Here is a 14,567-nt window from a genome sequence, read left to right as displayed (position 1 = left end):
ATGGTAAGACCTGAGAGAACAGCAAAAACTCAACAAGAGAATCCGTGTTTGGGACAAGCCCAGCCTGGGTATTAACCCATCTTCTTCTTGCTGGGTTAGAAGACACAAGATTAATGCCTGTCTGTGGGGGGTCCACACAGGAAATCTCAATTAGCCTGTATTCAGGGTAAAGGTTCCCATATCAAATTGCAGCTAGGACATGAAAGGTTTTCAATAAACATAATCTTGACAAAACATTATGGGCAAAAATAATGCATTTGTAAAAGCTGTCATAATATATGTTTCAAGCACTTAGAAGACATGACAATAACAAAATGATGAATTTATTCTTCCTAATTGGAAAAAAGATTGAAAAACAATCAGAATGTCATAAAACCTTCTTACCAGATGGTATTTACAACACATCTGTGATTGTACCAATGAACCAGACATATCTTGTGGAGATTTTCAGGACAATAACTTCAAATTAATCTAAGGAAATACACATTAACCCAACTGGCCAGTTGAGAACAGAAAATACATGAGTGTTCGCTAGTAATGATGATGAGTGGCTGACACTCATTTAGATTTAATCTGTTCTGATTCTGCTTACTCATTCTTGGTCGGTACTGAACACAAGTTTTAATTTTTTTGCATTTCATTTGAATACAACAGAAACCAAAATGTTTTTAAATATCATGTTCTGGCTCCCATAATGTGTATTGTCTTTTCTTTTCTGGTTCAAAGATCAAATGAACAGCTGGAACATTGTAGTGTAACGTTAGCTGATTCTGGAGCGTCATGACTGAATGGGGTCAATGAAAACCTGCACTTTTGCATCTGTTGCAGAACAATACCACGTTCTCTGAGTGTAAAATGACTCCCCTGCAGTGGTTGCATTTTTCAGTACCATCACTGTGTTTTGCAAAGCTGTGTCACACTGTTTAGCATCCATCTGGCCGCCATACAGTAACCACTATAAACGCATATTGATACATTCATAAGTGGAGGTGTAGACTGAGCTTTACCAGCATAAAGAAACCAAAGTTTGGTTCTTATAATCGTGTGCATACTTCAAATTTCCAACAATAAATTGTTACCCAGCTCTATTGATCTCAGTTGGTAACTGGCCAACAACCATAGCTCTGTTTGTTTTATTGGTAATATTGCAGCTATCTCCTATTGCGATGCATTTTAGGGATATGATTAGTTAAACTCCTTCTAGTAAATGATACAGGTGTACAGGTAGGGCATTAACTGTTTCACTCAAGCTGCTAAATGTGACCCATTCTGGTAAGAACAGTCTAATGTAATGAGAACATTAGATATTTCTGTAGGACGACAGTACCATCTGAGATAAACTGTTTAACACTATATTTGCATCTTGTGGTTCAATTTCCTGTCACCACGGTCATTAGGCATTTTGGATGAAAGCAAAGTGAACATAGCAGAGACGATATAATCACAGATGTTTTGAAAATGACACATCTCGGGGGGCTGATTTTCAGGAGCGGCTGTCAGGTTTGGGGAATCAGATGTGTAACTGATGGGGTTTGGGGTCTAGGTAGGGATTGGGAATGTTGGTGCTTGAACTCTGGGTTTGAGATACCTTGAGGTGGGGACATTGACATTGGGCGGGGTTGGGTAGGGGTGCTATCAGGGAGTCATTTAGACCCCCGGCACCACAGTGGCAAAGCAGGAGGACGGGGTCACAGTGTGCTGACTCCACTCCAAGGGACAAAGGGGCTCTCTCTCTTCTTAGTGTCTTAAAGGGGAAATCCACCCTGAAACAGAAACCACATTCTCACTTTCATTTTTCCTGGCCAGTTTTGGAAAATACTGACAGCATTAGACTGGATACAGTATTCCATCTTCTGCAACAGTTAGTTGACAACAAATATAAGAAAGTACAACATGATATATTTCCTGAAATGTTTCTCTCGCTTAAGTCTAAATGTCAAAAAAATGTTAATGCTTTTTCAAAGTTTGACAGTTTGACTTAACAGTAAAGCTGTCCAGGCTTTAAGAGTTAACATGTGGATTCTGTTTTGAGGTTGGTGTCCCCTTTACTTTTATATTTGTGTCTCTTCATATAATTTGGTAATTTTTGATTGGGTTACCTTGACACATCTGTTTTTTTTCGCTTATGTATTTCATTAATTTCAGGATAGCAAGTGACACCATTTACTGTCATAAAGGGTTGTGGTTTGCTGTCAATTGTATTTTTTTTAAGTTATGTCTGTACAAACCAATTTCTTTGCTGCAGTTACTCTTTGCAGCCCATGTATTGTAAATCCTAATTTGGTCTTGTTTTGTTTGAGAGGAACAATTCTATTAACTTACATTGCCTTAAATATCAAGTCTGTTAACTGAAGTTCGCTGGCTGGATAAAACGTGTTCTAGTTTTTACTGGTGCTTCGCTGTTAGTTTATACTAGTCCAGACCTGTATTCATAAAGCCTCTGAGGACAGGAGCCATCAGGCCGGAGAAGAATTCCATTTGGAGATTGTATCTTCTTATATTTGTTTGGTCCATTTTAACTGAGCTTTTTCGTTTCGATAGCCGGTTGGTTTAGGGCGGGGTGAAAGCTCACTCCAACTATGATGCGGACCAAACAACAAAACTCTGGTCTGCTTGAAAACGGGGGTCTTGGTTTGAGTTTGGTTTGGTTCACTTAAGTTGAGAATACAATCCAACCCAAATTCAAGAAGTTATCCAAAAAACAAGACAATAACTTTCAAATCCATAACCTATTATAGCCCTACATTACTTGTTATCTGTGTGACAACACATCATCATCATCATCTCTCTCTCTCTCTCTCTCTCTCTCTCTCTCTCTCATCAGGTCCGCACTCTCCTTCACTTGCTGTCTTTTCAGCTGATAATTGTTCATCTTTATCTAAAATATTAGAAACACTGTAGCAGAACCAGAAAACCCAAGACGAAATAAATTTGGTGTTGCTCCAATATTTCTGAGACCAGAAGTGTTGGCGAGTTTCAGACATTCTGTCCAATAAACCGGGACTGTTTCGACCGTGTCACATTTGTACTCAGTTCAAAGTGCAGTGTGAACGCTAACGGAACCCCATGTAAAATGCAACTTCATCACTTAATCGCAAATGCTATTGTGTAATAAAATTGTGAAAGTGCCCTAAGTCTTTAGCCTTAAATGAAGAGTATTACACCTTTATTGCCAATTGCTAAAAAATCTGAGATAAATTAAATTGTATTAAACCTGTTGGTATTTTATAGCCTGACGTCATTTAATTCTTCTCCTCTGGGCTGTGATTATGGGACGTGTTTTAACCAAACCCGGAAAGAACATGCCTCTGCACTCAACTGGATAGACCAATCAGAGCAACGGAGTTTGTGACGTATGTCGAGCGACATACAACTGTCAACAGAACTCAGCTGCTAGCTAAAGCTGATGTTAGCTACTAGCCCCGGCAGTTTGGAAGACACTACTGACGTTACATCCTCGTTACTGGCTTTACAGCATCCATACATCCCTCGGATGTATCATAAGATAATACCAGGGATGTATTAATAGAACACATGGTGAATTACAACCATTAGCTGTATCCATTATTACAGCTACAGGACCTCGGGAGAACCATCATGTGAGCATGCTCAGTGCAGGGCGACGTAGAACTCTTGTTCAAGGATGGTTCCTGACCGAAGTTCCCGACCTCAAATGTGGTGGGCGGGGTTAAATTCGGCTGGCATCCAGGCTAGGAATTTTAGGGAAATGGACTTAATCTTTGTAATCTAAAATAGAAAAAGACAAAATCCTTTTTATTGTTTTGTTTGAATCTATCTAATCTAACACATAGTTGAAGTAGTTTAAACATAAAATCCCTGATAACTTTTTATACTAAGGTCATTAAGAAAATTTGGATGGCCAGATTGGCCGACATATTGTAAATATTGAAATAGAAAATAATGGCTGTGGCTTTGTCTCCAAATAGTTCAGTATTTTCTCACATCGGGATTTGCCACACATGTATACGATATGCAAATCCTTAGGATTTTTCTTTAAGCTCACTATTGAAGTCTTGAAACTCAAACGTGAAGTGAATTCAGTTTCAAATGATCAACTGTGGGCTGGGAATGAATCTAGACATTTGTTGAAAGAGACAGGCCCCTGGTCTTTACCATGTAAAGTTTCATGCATTCTCATAGTTCTACATCTTTATCACACCCCCTGCTATCCTTTATGATCAGGTCTGTCGGTTCTGTTCTGAGATAGATTTATGAATACTAGTCTTATTTGGACAACCTAGCAGACTTTGTGTAGGAAAAATGACCGAAGCATCAAGGCCACTGGCTTCGACATGATTCACCTTTATGAAGATGTGCTATAACGCAGCTGTGAGGCTCTTTGTGCTTAACTGTCACTGTCAAAACTGAAGATGCTACAATATTTTGTATTACTGTTTGGTGTTTTTTTGTAGCACAAAACTACATAAAGAGGACTCCGAGAGGGCAAAATCCTTCTGTTTAACAATGCAGAGTGAGCATAATTATACTGTCTGTTAGCTCTGTATTAAACTTTATGTTTGAATATTACACTGTAAAAATATAAAACATGGTTCTGATCATCATTTAACGTCTGACCTCTCTCTTGTTATTCTGTGTATAAATAAATGTAAAAATACAAATGATTTCTCGCCAAGCGTAATGGTACGCAGCGAGACTCCTTTCATCCGTTTACATTTTACAGACCATATGAATGTCAAATGAAACACTTGTTGAAAATCCAAATCTAGAAAGAAAAAAACATACAATTTTGATGTTGTTAAATACTATTATTGCTATCAAAAACAGAAATAGAGTGCTGCATTGGTGGTTTTTTGCTGTCTGGGAGACTGTTTTGGTATGTATCTATGTATTACTTGGATCGCATTTTGCTCACTGCCTAAGTTATGAAATTAAACAGTTCTTAGGGCTCAGCAATGAGACAGATTTTTGCTGTTGTTGCTTTCAAGGCCCCACTTTCTAAACCTCTCCTCACCTTTTTTGCAACCATAAATCCACACAATTTGGCTACAATCACAAAACTGTAATGCAGTTTCCACACTTGTTGGGGCTGGGATTAGGTCAGAGCATCAGCTACATGCTAAAATGTTGTGTAACTGATGCTATCAAGTCACAAGGTGCTATCAGGGGGATTTGAGTATTGATTGTGGTGGGCTGGGGTAAGGTGACGGAGCTGTTTGTGTCCCATGACTCTGGCTGGAGCTGCAGTAACGAACCTGCTGCTGTTCTGCAGCTGGCCGACTGAACTACCATGCTAGCTGGCTTGTTGTCAATTTGCGTAGAGACTTTTTGCTGAAGCTTGACATTTAAATTGTATATTTTTCTCTGCATATGAAATAAATAAACAGTTGATTGCCATTTATGACTCATTGTCTTTTTTATGACTGATTGTTGGGTGGATTCAGAAAGGGACACATGGGATGGGGTCAGCTCATTCTGTAAAAATCCCAATGTAGGGTTCCCAATCACTGCACTCCAATCTTATCAACATTCTGGTACCCTGGACATAAACAGGAGGCAGCATGTATACTCCGCCCATTAGTGGTAGTTGCCATGGTAACGTTGGTAACTTACTCTCAGTGAAAGAGACGTCATGAACAATAAAACCCAATCAGGCGGCGAAACAGGAGTCAGTGTCGGTGTTGCCAGAGGTCTCCGTTTGCAGCCGTTGAGACTGCAACACAACCCCGCGGATTCCAAACCAAACCGGGTCAGATTTCTCCGGTAGAGGGGCTCGGGAACCCCAGAGCATTGTGAATCAGAGGTAGCAAAAGATATTCGTTTTAAACCAAAACGCAGTAATGTAAATGTAGCAGGCACTTGATGGGAAAGGAAAGGTTTAAAAGATCCTCGGTTAGCCTGAATAGTTATTAGTAATACTATATATAGTTAAGAGTTATACTCGGCTTATTACTGCAGGTAAACCACAGCATTACTACTAACATTAGCGAAGGCTCTGTTCTACTCAAGCAGCCCATTCTCATTCCCAGAAGCGTTTGATACCGACACACAAACTCATTGCCAAGTCTTATAGAAGTAAGAGCCACAAAGTACCCAAAGGGAGGAAGTTGGGGGTGGTGGATGGATGGTTCAAAGCACTTTGATCTAAGAAACCGCGGTTTGTGTCCCATTAGTGTCTCAGTCAATCAATCACCTTCATTTAAATAATGGACTCAGTGCACTTTACAATTAAAGGAACACAGAAATAACATGTCTTCCATGGCATCGGTTCAAGAATATTTGCGTCCAAACGGATCCATTTGGTAATGACTCAACACGCTACTTCATGTTCCAGGCTCATGGGTGGCGCTGTTTCTGCTACAGAAATTCACCAAACGGAGAAGAAGAGGCGGAGCATGTGCATAAAGCTTGCACGCTGTATACAGACATGTATATTTTTCCCTAGTAACCCTAATAGGCTCAATATCTTCTCCAGCCGGAACACAATTATGTAGTTCACCATTGTTGTGGGGTTAGGGTTTTGAGACGTTGTCGCGGGATAAGAGGTTGAAGACTAGAGGTCGAGGGGTGTCAAATTTTTTTACCCTTGGACTAGGTTTGAAAAACGTGTGTTTTCAGGCAGTGCGTTTACAGGATTCAAAAACCTGCGCCCCTGAAACTGTACCGACCTGAATGTAGCCCCAGACATGTATCAGCGCAAATCTTGCAAAGCAACCCTGCAGCCAAGTATGTCATGTAATCTGTGGCATTAACTCTTAATTTAAAGTCAAAGTATTGCCTCCACCCAGGCAATATTACCAGCATAAAGCAGCTCTGCTAGGCCTCAGGACAACCATTTGCCTGAGTGACAAACTTCAATTTCTGTCATTCCAAGATATCATTTATAACAGTAGTATTTTCCTTGGATATAGCTAACCTGGCACCCACAACTACTAATGAAGTAAACACACCAAGAGACATTTTTACATGTTGCCAACAATGACAGTGATGACAGAGAAGGAGATAGTGAATAATAATCAGCTGAGAGTTTTCCTTAAACACCCACTTGACCTTTTCCAATAGTTCTTCCGAGTTCCTGCTCATAGGTTTTGAAGTTGTTGTGAAAAGAAAAAGGTGTTGCCCTTTCGGCCCTGAAGCTCAGCTGTTTCCAGCTCCATCCTGTATGTGCAGCAGACTGGATACCGTAGACATCTTGTGTGATGATGGGTGTCACGGGCGGCACCGTAGCAATCCCTGAAATGGAATGTTGTTGATACAGACTCCTCTGACAATAATTTTTTCAGATTTCCAAGACATTTGCTTTGGATCATCCTGCTCCCCACAGGATAATCCCTGCGACCTCCTTTCCTCTAACGCCAAAACATTTGCCATGTGTACTTTAGAAATGTCAAACCCCGATAGGCAGATTTCTGTAAAATATTAACTAGTATGCGTCCCAAGGATGAACCGTTTTGGTTTTTAATATTTAATAAGCTGTCCTTTGGCACTTTCCACTGTCCTTTTAACCTCTCCCCACCCCCCACATACACTCCAATGAAATCTGCCCTTAGATTTAGGAGGGAGATGAACTCTCTACTCTTCTCTTCTTCTTCCATTCTTTTTCTTCCTCTTGATGGGTTTCACCTGCTGCTTCTCCTGTGTCTAAGAGCTTCTGTCTGTCTTTTTATTCATGAAATGGCAAACCCTTCCTGTACACTCTGTCTCTCTCAAGCCTTCCTTTACCTCCCACTCTCCCTTTCATCTACCTGTACATGTGCATTTGGAAGGCTCTTTTATCCAAAGTGCCTGTGTTGAGCTTAAACTTTATGAATATTGTAACTCTTCTGAAAATAGACCATACATAGTTATATATGTTTAATAAACTATCTTAACTTGCCCTTTGGTGGAAGATTGCCACCCAAACACTCATGCTCACTTATGTCCAGCACATATGGGGACATTTTGTTTTTCTCCATTCACTCTTCTGTCACTATTATAACCCTCCAAATTGATAAGAAACTTTTAAAACCCCTTATGGCATTAAACATGAAGCCCACTCACAAAATGTTTAATAATAGATCTTGCACATCCCCCATTACAATTCCTCTCGCATACGCAAACACACACACACACACACACACGCACACACACACACAAACACACACACACACACACACACAAACACACTGGAATTCTCCCCCGAGGGTCACCGTGACAATTACATTCATAAATGGCTCTTGTCCATCCGCTGACTTGATGGAAAGAAACGATTTCCATAGTAACATCTTGACCTTTAACCTGCACAGGGCGCTGTGAACTCTCAACTTAATTTATTTGCTAACCTGTGACTGATGAAAGTGAGGGACTATTGCCAAATTGATCTGGGGTGATTTGTGTCCAAGCTGTAAGGGTAATCTCCATATTTGGTACACCTACAGTGACCTTTGACCTTGCAAATAACCTTATCTAAAAACTACAACAACACAATATTGAACATGGGGGCTCTAAATCTTCACAGCAAATGAAAATAAAAAAAAAAGAATACGACTTGAGTAATGCAGAATTGACTGGTGAGCTAGCGTAATGCTACAGCTGGAACATCATTTACACAAACTCACTTTGCAAAAGCCTTTTATGTCAGCCAGGATCCACTGTACGCTCTCCTACTTCCCTATTAAGATTTTTAAAGCATAAAAGTCTCCTCACCATGGCACAGTTTTTCTATTTACATCAGAGTACTGTGATGTACCAGTAATTTCTCACTGCATCTGACATGCCTTTAAGGGTCATATTTTTTGTTCAACCTGGACCTATTTTCCCAGGCATTGGTGACTGAGCCCCGGAGGTGACATGGAGGGGAAAAACGAAAAAATTAACTACCACATGAAGTGTTATAATGAACATTGCCATTGCCTGTTCATGTCAATGACTGCAGGCTAACCTTAGTAGCTATCGCTAGCCAGTAGCAAAATAAACTGATTACATCTCCTTGGTTCTCTAAATACATCCATAGTTTATTTAGATAAACATGTAAATGATCAGGAACAATGAAAACACGTTGGTGAAAATTTCATACAATGAAACAGGGAGTTCATGAGTTCGTCAAATAGCTAGCTTCTCCTTGGATGTATCAAGAGCACCAACTAGCTATACTTGTAAGAGATTTGAGAAAGAGAAGCTCATGTTGCTATCTGTTGCTACGACAACACAAACTAGCGCTATTGACATCAACAGTCAACAACAATGTTCGTCATATAAACATTACATTCACTTTGGCATGTATTAGTAATGCTTATCAAAATAAACGAAAGTATTTAGACAACCAAGGAGATGTAATCATTGTATGCTAATACATAGATACTAGCTAGCTACTACGGTTAGTCTGCAGTCATTGCCATCAACAGTCAATTACAATGTTCATTGTAACACTTCACTTTGGCATGTATTAATTAGATAGAAGATAGAAGATAGAATGCCTTTATTGTCATCATACACAAGTACACGGTACTTGTGCAACGAGATTAAAGCAATCCCTTTGCAGTGTTGACACAAAAAAATATAAGAATATAACAGTATGAAATATAACAGTATAAAATATAACAGTATAAAATATCAAAAATATAAAGTCAAAGATATAAAGTGTAGTAATGCTTATCAAAATAAACAACGGATGTATTTAGACAACCAAAGAGATATAATCATGTTGTGCTACTAGCTGGCTAGATACTAGCTAGTGCGCTACTAGCTAGTGCGCTACTAGCTAGCTAGGGTTACCTGATTGTTTGTTGGATTTTTCGAGATCTCGCAAATGAACTCGATATCGCCAATAAAACTTGATCTCTGTAATTCCTCAAATAAAAGCCGGGGCCTTTATTTACTTGAACTGCAGAAGCAAGGCAGGCTTTTATTATGGAATTGAAAAACAAAGTCAAGATCTTGCAAAAGTGTTTGTCCCCAGTACATGGTTTTAATTTATATTTTTTTAATTCCCCTCCATGTCACCTCTGGGGCTCCGTAACCACGCACCAGGCTGCAATGTAACCCTATAGGGCAAATATGTCTTCATCATTTTGTCCCGTTTTTGCCACAAACCCAGATTATAATTGTTATAAGTGTCTGAAAACATCATGGAAATGATCCCTATGGAGTTTTTGGGCACCAAAACAGCACTTTTTGTGGGCATAAGTTGAAGATGCCCAGTAACTTACATTGTAAGGTGTTTCATCTCGTTTAATACTGGACCAATTTCAAAGATTATTGTTCCCATCCGTCACAAAAACATAGAAAACTTGTGTCCACGTTGAAAAAAAGGAAGTTAACCTTTAAAACTCATATCTTGCAGTTTGATATAGATTGCAGAAGACTTTATAAACCCCGGGATAACAACAATCCAAAGTGCATTGCATGTCACACTGTATAAAAATGGGTCTGATATATTCTGTAAAGACTGCAAAGAGATAAAAGGTTAAATAAATACTGTATGTGTGAATAGGGGGACGAGTCCAAGTCCTAATTCAAGTCTCTTTGGGTGCTTGGATTTGGGGATTGGCCAATACGGACTACTGACTAACACCTGGATTAGTTGCCCACTCACATATCTATAAATAAGGGTCCCTGGGCCGTCACTCTAACTCTCTCCCTCCACCAGGTTCCTACCTCCACCTTACATGGATTAGCCTGGAGAGTGGTTGTAGTGATACCTTCTAGCACACTGCTGGGTTTTTAAAGGCACGGTTGGTAATGTTGAACAGCTATCAAAATTTGAAAATAGCATCTCCTCCCGTCTCAGTCTAACCCCTCCTCCCCCCCATGCCCTCCGCCCACACCCAGACGTGCACGAGCACTGCTGCTTCAGAGGAAATTGGAGAAAGGACCCCAATTAGACCTAATGACTCCTGCAGCGGTAAACAAACAGCTAATAATAGCAAACAAACAAGACTACTGTTAGCAACAGCGTGCACTGAGCCCAGGCTCGGATACGGGGGTGGTAGAGTAGGTGTAGCAGGGGAAAGGAGGCATTTCATTGGTTCTCTCCGATTAGACCACGAGGCAGTGATTGGTGGGCGTTTTTACAAGATTACAGCAGCTGCAGAAAACTGATCTTTGTTGCTCCCTTTCAAAGTTCATAAGTTATTAATTGCTGTCAGGGTATAAAGACAATTTCAAACAAATAAAAAAAATCTTAAATATTACCAACCCTACCAACCCTTAAACATGTGCAAAGACATGTAAATTGTATTTACTTTATTGCACAATATTACCTCAAGGGATGCTCTAGAAACCAGCGTAGTGAATGTCGAGTTTAATAGAGCAGTGTCATGAATCCTGCCTCCTGAGCTCCTGAATGCACCTTGTCTGGTTGTCTGGCGATGAAGCAAGGCGGGAGAATCTGCAACCACCCACACCTGTGTCTCATGTGCAATCTGCACACCTGGTCCAGATCATCCCCTCTTCACCATGTAAGCTGTGTCCATTCCCTGATGGATCGTTAGCCTTACCAGTATGTTAGCCAGTGTAACAGCTAGTCAGTCTGCTGCTTGTGTTTTTGTGCCTGTTGCTAATCGGCCTCCTGATCTTCTGTCTGCAGTTTCTATCACCTGGGACGTTCCCTACCCACCCGCCTGGCTGTCGGCTTCACTAGCATTATTGGATCTTCACTAACTTCCACCCACTGCTCCGCCATCTGGACTCAACTGTTTTCATGAACAAAATCCAAATAACTACTCACCTTGTCCAGGGGCCTCATGTATACGTACGCTTGTTTTCACGGACACTTTGTGATGTATAAAAAATGTACTTGACGTGAGGGCCGTCATGCAAACTGTTGAGCAGTCATGTGTGGGCCGTCCTTAAAGTACGTTTCCACTTTACTTACCAGCATACTGTATGTGTGATGTTGTCTATCATGTGGAAAATCCTCAAGCCTTGTATGAACATAACACTTATTCCAACAATGAATGACACAAGTGTAACACAGAGGCCGAAGCAGTTGTACTAACACACAGTGAGCAGCAGCAGCTCTCCGTTCTACTCTGATCTATTAAACCGGTTCCTCATTCAATCACTGCAGCGGGAGGCTGAGTCTGGACAGGAGATCTTTTCAAAGCCACAGTGTGACAGCGCTATTATAAGGAGAAGTTTGCCATTATATCTTTATGACAGCACAAGGATAAGCCTTTTCACCTACACTACATTTTCACACCACAAATGCTGCTTTGCCTCAGCAGGACATTCTGTTTGCTTCCACGGTCCATGTGCATGTTGGCTTCCACTGAGGAAACACAAAGATCATACGTGTATCCCTGCCTCCAACGTCACATTACCAGGGCTCTGTTTGAGAATGATAATGGTGAGGCAAGTTGATGCCATCAGACAATTAAATATAATTACACTGAAATCATTTCCAGGCAGCAGAGGAGGGGGCCCCTCCCCCCACTCATCCAACCCCACACATCCAAATACTAACATAATCATCACCATTAGATAGACAGGCCTTTACCTTTTATTTGTGTTTGCAACTTATTAGTAACCATGCAATTAGCAGATCTATAAATAGAAGCAACTAATGCACTATGATTCCAATCAGGAGAGACAAGTTGGCAGATATGCAAAAAAAATATATATTTTACAGCTCAATTAGATTAGACTCCATTGCTATGCAAATATTTTGTATATCTTTACATGAGGGTAGAGAGCCATCAGACCCCCCCGATGGAATCTAGGCACAAGTGGTGGCGACGAAGGAGCCCGAAGACCAGACCGAAGGCTCTGGACCGGTCAGCTGGAGTAGAGGACTGAAGGTGGGGGGGTGGGGGGGGGTTGTAATCATCGCCCCTGCAATGCTGCTGAATAACAAAGGAAGAAACGATTATTTAAAGAAGGGTTGGGACTGTGATTGGCCCCTGCCATTTGTGCAGGATTCTGATTGGTTAAGGAGGAAGATTAACACCTCCACCAGCTGATTCCATTTAGGAAGAAAGCATTGATTAAATTAGGTCTTCCTGAAAGAATTTACGCTGAGCTATGTTTAAATCAGAAGAGACTTGCATGTACTAAATGCGACAGTTATATACAGCAAAAAAGTCCAGTTATTAGGATAACTGTTGAATAACTTTAAGAGTGCATTGATTAATAGTTAGGTCTTCCTGAAAGAATTTACTCTGAGCTACATCAGTGGAAAAAGGGAAGAAGAGATAATATTAACCCCTTGTGTTGTCTTTGGGTGAAATTTGACCCGTTTTTTAAAATATCTATATAAAAAATAAGGGTTTCTAAATTTAATAACCCAAAAATAATAAGGATGATTGATTCCACACATTGTGCTTTGCAAGTACAACAAAAGATAGATGTCTATTTTCATTGACTTTTGGGTGTTTTATTAAAAATTAAATTGCATTTGAAAAAAAAAAGTTTCAAAACCAGACTGAACGTTGACGTAGACGCTTCTGTAATTATCCTTAATTTAATATGAGTGTAAATAATTCATAATTTCTGCTTTTTTAACTTAAGAATTAAGTATAATTTCCTATAGGCTACATGAGGTTTGTTGACTAGGAATTCCAAAAATGTAGTTAAGGTAAAACTGGTAATAGGTTGGTGTTTAGACATGGTAGTGAAAAGAAGCGTTAAAGGTTGAAAAAAGAGCCAAAAACATTGAAAGAAAATGACAAAAAGTGTTGATAAAAGAGACAGAAACATCAGAAAAAGTGTTGATTTTCAGGAGGACAAGCACATGGTCAAATGGAGGACAACACAAGGGTTAATAATGAAAGACCAAATGGAAAGAGGCAGGTTGACAGACACATCTCAGTGTCTCTATTCTTTGTTCTAATATAACTATTCTTTTGTTAAACATTATGTGTCCAGGGAAACTAGATTTTCCTATATTGCTGTATTAACACAATAATAATAACGTTACTACACCGGTGTTCTATACACCAAAATATTGTGTCAAAATGTCTATTTTCCATGCTAGATTTACCTAAAACTTAAGCAAAATTCACACAATTGTTATACGTACAAGTCTTTCATGCCAGATCTACATTCTCACTGCTAATACAAAATACAAGTTTATCTAAGCAAAAATCTGAACATAGTGGTGTGAACTTTATTTTTATTTTTGCACGCTGTAAAATAGAGCATAAGATTGCAACAAAAGATGAAAAGTGGAGGACACAATAACAGTGTTGCATTTTCCACAAGTACATGCAGCAAAACTCTGGCTTTGGGACACCTCTCCATACAATACATGGAATCTTTTCTTCAACTGTCCAAATACAATGCTTGTTAAATCAGGAAAACATTTCTGTAAAGATCCACAGCAAAGGATGTAAAGGCCACACTAAGGCTAGAACAGCTCAACTTTAACATGTTCATAACTTCACCATGTCTGCAAACACATTTTTGTGTCTTTGATTTTAATTTTCACCGTCCATGTTCAGTATGACGTTCTGAATGCCCTGGCTGTGTGTTTGGGGTTGTTGTCATGCGGGAAGACCACGACCCATCTTCAATGCTCTTACTGAGGGAAGGAGGTTGTTAGCCTTCGACTTCTCTTTATTAATCCCTTTGGGATGGCTCCCGCGAGGAAATTGAAAGTTCCAGCAGCA

General features: G+C 39.9%; 1 long non-coding RNA gene across 1 annotated transcript; it reads left to right on the top strand.

The window, feature by feature from the left end:
• Positions 1–6: 6 nt before the first annotated feature.
• Positions 7–4,803, top strand: LOC116692119 (uncharacterized). The gene is made up of 2 exons (XR_004332634.1): positions 7–1,224; positions 1,305–4,803. It is a non-coding gene; the product is annotated as an uncharacterized LOC116692119 (long non-coding RNA).
• Positions 4,804–14,567: the final 9,764 nt, after the last annotated feature.

The sequence above is a fragment of the Etheostoma spectabile genome, chromosome 7, assembly GCF_008692095.1.
Source record: "Etheostoma spectabile isolate EspeVRDwgs_2016 chromosome 7, UIUC_Espe_1.0, whole genome shotgun sequence".
NCBI classification, from domain to species: Eukaryota; Metazoa; Chordata; class Actinopteri; order Perciformes; family Percidae; genus Etheostoma; species Etheostoma spectabile.
This window is presented reverse-complemented; position numbering and strand designations above follow the sequence as displayed.